The sequence below is a fragment of the Miniopterus natalensis genome, chromosome 8, assembly GCF_054644295.1.
Source record: "Miniopterus natalensis isolate mMinNat1 chromosome 8, mMinNat1.hap1, whole genome shotgun sequence".
Lineage (NCBI taxonomy): Eukaryota > Metazoa > Chordata > Mammalia > Chiroptera > Miniopteridae > Miniopterus > Miniopterus natalensis.
Window position 1 is genome coordinate 8041635 of NC_142088.1, and position 7437 is coordinate 8049071.

Genomic DNA, 7437 nt, shown 5'->3' on the forward strand with positions numbered 1-7437 from the left:
CAATGTGAGCAACTTACTCTGTCTTCCCAGATCATGCCAAAGCAATCAGGATCTGATTCTCAGCCAACATTCAAGGTCTGATGGCTACTGAGAGAGCCTCGTGCGTATAAGGCCAATAAAAGAAGTTTAAAAACATAAGAAAATTTACATAGGATCTTGAATTTTTAAGAGGGTGAAAAGGAGTTTAAGGAGTGGTAAGAGTTGGCATCTGAGAGCTCCTTTGGCATTCCTCTGCAGTGCCATTCTGGTTATGTCTTGAGACTTAATGAGAAGATCCATGGTCTACTTAGAGAACACAGTACTTTCCTGACCAGGAGTTCATTTGCCTGAGACGGAACATGATAAATGTTGACTTACCTGTGGGCACATGAGAGGAGCTGCTATGAATAGAGGGTAGATAAGAATATGAGCATGTTTGGATTCAGAACATAGGTAATTTAAAAGTTCCAGGTGAATTATGGAGATGGGGAGATGTTAGCCAAAGAAGATCTCCATTTGCTTCCTTTGCCTTCCCCTTGCCTCTTGATATCCTTGTAGCAAATGCATGTGGTTGCAGACGGAAGGTAAGAGAAGACTAATTTGATGGAGAGATTGTAAATCATGTCTCATGAGACACACTATAGTAAGCACATAAGCTTGTTCTTAGAGGGATGTAGAGTGAGAGATAGATCAAAACATGCCCAACTAGGGTTCATGAAGGCCATTTGAAGAAGGTAATGGTGATTGAGCTTGAGTAATTAAGCAAAGGTTTACAAAGAATAGCTTTAAATAACACTAATGTCAAGAATTCTCCAGGGGAATCTGCTTGCAATTTCCTTACATCATCAATATTAATGCCCAACTATAAAGTCACTGTTTCCTGGATGTATTCCTAATGTATAAAGTATATTTACTTTCAAAGATGATAACTTTCCATGTATTTCATCAAAATACAATGATAACTACTGAATCCAGGGTAGGTGGACTATTTTAAGTTATAAACGAGATCATAGTATTTGCAGGACATTTTGTTAAGCAGGATATTTTATTGAACAGAATGGCCCATTGACGAGGAAGCTCATTTCATGATACTTGCATGGAGTTTAGTGAGTCCCTTTGGATTTCTAAGAGACTGATCTTCTGCAATATTATTTTCCCTTTGGATGAACAACTTTTTAAAAAGTAATAAAAAATAATAGTGAAATTCATCTAACCAAAAAAATGGAATTTCTACTTTATAACAAAAGTCAAGTGAAAGGGAAATCCAGCCTGAAAGGCTCTGGAGCGTTCTTCAGAAATATCTACAAGCAGCAACCCAAGGCCAGGGTAGAGGCCTTTCACCATCTCAGCTCAAAGACACTCCTCTGGACCTCTGAAGTCAAGTAGGACCATAATATTCTATCAAGTGGTTTCCACTTTTCAGTCTCTCCCTCCTGAACAGCTTAGCAAAAAAGACAGGTTTGTTCAACTGGCTGTTCCTAAGCTTGAGGGATTTGGAACTGTGTAACCCCTTACTTTGCCTTGCACAATTAGAAGGGCTGAAAATAGGAGTCCTTTCCAGAAAGAAACAATTTCATTAGGAATTTAAGCCCAAATATTGCAGGTGGTGATGCAAAACAATCTTTACTCTTCCCTTAAGGGACTCAGGTTCAGACATTATGGATATTTATAGTTACCACCGGGAAAATTGAGGATGAACAATAACTGCGTCTTTAAAACAAGCATTCATTGCCTTCTATAATGTAACATGGGTGTGTAGCAGGCAGAGACTCTGTTAAAAGAAAGAGAGCAGCTTCCTTTCCTATCTGACTGTTGGTCCTGCTTGGAATGAGTCAGGGCCCCGAGAGGGGATGGAAAGCTGCCACACCCCAGAAGTGGGGATTTCCAAACATCACACACTTGACAAGAATGAAACTGGATGTTTCAAAAAAATGCATAAAACACAAATGAATCTAGCCTAGCAAAGCAAGCCAACACTTCCCTGCCTCCCAGGCACATCACTGCCTGGGGGAGTCTGAGGTTTCCCATCTGCAGAAGCTCACAAAAGATGAGGCATCTGTTTGTTTCTGGAGGGTGTCATGGCAACGTTATTTTACAATCTAAGAATGGCTTCCATTTGGCTCTACTCGTATGTGCATCCTTAAAGGCTGGATTTCCAAATCAAGCTGTCAATAAGATAACAGGACGCCTTAAACCTGAATAACAGATTTCAATGTTTGAGCCACTGTCGATTTTTTTATGTATCAAATATGTCGCTTTTCTACTTCCCTCAACAGAAACTGAGAAAGGATAACTTCATCGAAATCAGCAACTTCATGGGTTATCTATTTACCAAATTTGATTACATGCCCTTTGAAGTCTAAATGTTAGTATATTCTCTTCTTAAATATTAGGAAGTAACATTTCCCTTGTCAGAATTCTCCACTGAAGTTTTCTGCACTGTGACATCTCGACATTTGAATTTGCAATTAAGTCAGATCTGAAAGATTTCTACAGCAGTCCATCGCCAAGGGTCAGAAACAAACACCTTCTCCTGGTCTCACGCAGCTGAGATGTTACATGGTTCAAGAATATGAAATGAGAAATTCATGGAGGCAGACAGAAAATAAATAGTAGAACCTCAGCATGTGACTCCTTCAAAGCAAAGATTACATCTTGTGTGTCTTTGCATTCCTGGCTCATATTCTATACTTTGGATTTTAGATTAAACAAACGGGTAAATAAATTGACACCGTATAGTTCTGCATGTGCACAGTCTGTAAAGAATAATGCAGAACTTCCAGCCAAGCTTTCTACCAAACCACAGTATAACTCAGGAACCACCCCGGAGGACTCAGTGAGCTACATGGAATCTACTTGTTCACAAGGCTGAAGTTTAAGCTGTGCCTCATTGTGGTGCTTATGTCTTTGGGACAAGACAACTGGACCAAGAAAGGAAGAAGACGGGGTGAAGGACAGAGCCAAGGACAGGCGTGGGGGTTGAATTCATTGAGTGCCCACTATTTGCACCTCGCTAAGCAACTTGACCTACATGGTCTCGCTAATTCTCTCACCACCACTGTGAATAGGTACCCTTATCATAATTTCATAGATGAAGAAATACAAGTCCAGAGAAGTAAAAAAATTGGTTCGACATCACAATGTAATATGGTACGAAATTGAACTAGATTGTAGTCGGATCTGTCTACCTGTCCACTGACCACTTGTTTGAATTTGGTTGAACCTAAACCAAAATCCTGGTCAACAAGAGCCCCAGTCACACTGGCCACAGTTAGCCATTGTCCACTATGTCATCAGGGGCCCTTTCTCAGGGAATTCCCATCTCCTAGAGAACGGGAATCCTTAGTTCCATGTGAGGTTCAAGAAGAGATGCTGTTACCTACCCCTCTCACTCTAGGGGAATTTCCATAAAGATGTTTTTCAACCTAAAGGTCGCAGGTTTTTACAATAAGAAACATCTGAGTAAACTCAAATGTTTACATTGCCTTTTACATATATATATATATATATGGATATATATATATCCTTGCAAGGGGAGGAAGTGTACTCCAAAGGACAAATTGATCACCAGAAGGCTGTGTGATGAATGTGGAGTCATGTATACCAGAAATGGATATTTTTTAAGATATTCCATTTAAGCTGAGTCTGACACGCCCTGTTGAAAAACCATTTGACTTGTTTTATTTAAAATTGTTTTCCTCTCAGTGGTGCACCTTTCTGTGAACTGAACTATTCACGAGTACTTCTCTTCCAAGAACTGTGTATATTAAATACTGAGAAAAGATACTTTTCACCACCTCCTTTTTTCCTGGCATTCTAGTGACCATTCCAATCTCCATTTTCAACCCATCTCTACTTGTATTTCATGTTCCAGTTCCCTTCTGAGATAGGTTCCCATTGCATTTCTATAGCCTTTTCATTTTGTCTCCTGTTGACCTTTGATTTTGTTTATTTTCATTAAAGATGCTTCATTCTTGTCTACTTCTGAAATTTGCATTCATGGCCAGAAGAGCCAGTTGCTTTCCCAAGCTCTATCCTTTCTTGGTGACACAACCATGATTTCATGCAGGAGACCGAGGTGCCAAGCCAAAAGATGATATTTCTCAGCCACCCTTGCTGTGCCTATGTGATTAAGGTCTGGTCGATGACACGTAAGTGGAAGTTGTCCAATGATACATCTAGAAAAGCTCCTTGAAAGAGCAGTAGACAGCTGACTTTTTGTTCTTCCTCACATCCTCCCTGCTGCCAGGTATATGAGCCTGAGTTCTGGCAGTGAACTTGAACCCTGAAAGAGAAGAGTAGTAGCACATTAAAGACGGCAGAGAAGAAGATGAGAAAGATGCTGGGTCCATGAAGATGGTGGAGTGCCATGCCAGTCTTACAGTGCCTATTTCTGGGGCAAGGGAAAACAACCTAAAAATTCATCTCATTTAAGCCATCCTTGTTGTTACCGGCATCATTATGCAATTTCTAACAAATGCATTCTCCTAAGATTTGGAGTCCTCTTCTGGTCACCTATGCCACTTAACTTTCATCTAACTTAACTTTTATCTAATCCTTTGAGGTACGACCAAGTGAAATGTTATAGGGTATTTAAAAGGCTTTGATTAAAGACAAATTCTATTGCAGTAAATTTAACTTTGAATCAGACTTCTAGAATACCACTGTAGTAAAAAATGTGGCAAATAAACATTTCAATACACAATGTAAATATAGTATTTATTGAAATTCCCATTGTCTCAAAGATAGATGAAGCTCTATAAACCAGAAGATAACTATTCAGTATTTGGTTCATGCCCAAGGTCTTGAGGACTTTGGGTTGCAAGAAGTAACCTAAGAAAAAGAGAAGTACTGACTTACCTAAGACAAAGTCCATTGGTAGATCTGGTTCCTGGCACAGCTGGATCTCCAGGATCCTCTCTCTGTTCAGCTTTCAGCTCTTTCTTTTCTGTTGGCCTCACTTTGAAGCAATCTTGTCCAATATGGCTGCAACGTCACCTATAACAGATTCAAGACTACAGTTTACCAGCTTTAAAAACCAGTGAAAAGAAAGCACTTTTCCCAGATATGCTATATTATATTACCACTCAATAAATATTCATTATCTCCCTTTCAGCTTTCATGAGAGCTTTGATATTGGTATTGGTCATGTGATTCACTTTGGCCAATGAGAGGATGGAAGATTAGTAGGTGCAACTGACATGGGTTAGAGCTGTAAAAAGCTTGCAAGGCAGGACCTGCTCTCTGGCATTTTGCCTTTTATTATTGAAGTTCTGTGCTCTGAGTTGAGTAGCCACTGGACCAGGGAGGGTGAAAGACATATGGAGCAGAGCTGGACTGAACCTGCAGCCTGGAGCCAAGGCCAGGCAAACCTAAACTCAGTCAAATACCCACCAGTCATCACGTATCTAAAAGAGAAATAAATACTTATTGTCCTGTGCAACTAAGATTTGGAGTAGTTTTCTATACAGCATTTATGAGGCATCAGCTAACTGATGCATGTGGCATTCCAATAACATTTTCAGAGCTTTAATCTCATTAGCTCAGAGCAGTGGTTCTCAAAGTGTGGTCATCAGCATCTCTTTCCTGGTAGCAGCATCAGCATCGCCTGGGAACTTGTTAAGGGTCTTAGCTCCCACCCAAGACTTAGAGAATCATGAATTCTGAAGAAAGGGCCAGCAAGCTGTGTTTTTCCAAGCCATCCAAGTGATTCAGATTCACCATAAAATTTGAAAACCACTGACCTAGATTATTTATGTTCATCCTCAGACCCATCACAGTGCATAAATAATCAGGCCTGGAGCTGTGGCGTGGGTCAGCAACCCCAGAATCATCTAAACCAGTGGGACAGGGCCTGAGAATATTGGTTTATAACAAGTTCCCAGACAGTGTTGATGCTGCTGGTCTGGGAAACACACTTGGAGAATCACTGATCTAGGTTACAAGTGCAAAACAGGAGTAGCTAATTGGAAAATCAATATTATATTGACAAAAGAAGTACACAAAGGAAGAGGGATACTGAGCAAGGGGCAAATGTCAATCCCAGCTGCTGGGAAGAGATCAGGCAATTGCCAATATTCCCCAACAATTCTGCAGGAACAGGAGAATGTGGAGCCAAAAGAGAATTCTCATCTGTCTTTTAGTTTATGAAATTGATTGAGACATAAGCTGATTTTTCCATCCCTTCATTTTGTTGAAATTCAATACAGATCTGAGGAATCCAATCAAAAACAGCAGTTTTTTACTACAGAGAGCCTTGTATCATTTCAAATGTGATGTGAGTTGTCACACAAATCTTTCTTAGTACAATTCACTGAAGATAAATATAGTGCTTAAGGAGACAGTGTCTATCCATCAAACAATTGAGTCATTTTGATCCATTCTAGTAAAACCAAGACAACAGCCTCTAGTTTGGAGTGATCCAAGATACACAATAGAATCACAGGCCCTGCCAATTGCCACTGTTTTTAACCTGTTCTTGCAAACTGGAAATCAAAGAATTTTAAACCTCAAAGAACGAGAAAAATCATCCAGTCCACATATTGCAACCACCGTAGATAGCCTACATTCTACCCAGAAATGTGTTCTATTTGTCCTGCACAACAGTGTTTTTCTTTGAATTAAAATGATGGCCATCTTTAAAATTTTTCAACTGTGCTTGACAAGTTTGAAGGTCTAGCAACACACGACGTGGACAGAAGTCTATGCTGTCTTGTGGCACAGGGAGTCAGAGCTGAATGCTGGCTTCCTGCTTCTGAAAGACTGAGGTACCTGGCTTCCCAGTTTTCTTCACAACCAGCTTGCTTCCCTCATTCTCAGGGTGCTCCTGGGTCCTATAAGCATAGACATTTGCTACCTCTCATTGGACAAACTCCATTGTTTTAGCAAGGAGAGCACTGAGGTTCATGGTGATGACCAACTTTAATTCACATGATCTCTTGAGTGACAGACCGAGTTTGCATTGTCAGTTTTTCACAGTTTTAGAAAGTAGCTTCTCTTATAGACATTTGTTCACCTTGGAAAACGGAATCACAAAGGTTCACCAATCAAATTCTGCTCAGTCAATACTGAGGTAGGCGGCTCCTTTCAGTATATGGTGAATTTCAGAAGCCTAAAGAAAGACAAATCCATGAGCAACACAAGAAATAATGGGCCACAATAAGTTTAATGTGAAATGAATCTTATTTGGATCTCATATTATAATAGTTCTGTCTCCATTGGGTCACCAAGCACTGAGGCAAGGCAAGATCAGTTTCCACGTCCCGTAAGGCAGTACTGATACAAACCACCCTCTGATGATTTTGTAATTGTTGGTCTATCTTTGGCCGCTGAGTAAGGCTGTCATGTAACCTACTGGTGTGCATATCATTTTCTCTCACCTGCTTTCCACACTTAGTGTCTCCAAAGACTGCCAAGGAAAGACCACTCTGCCAAGTGCTCCAAATGTAACTCGATGGG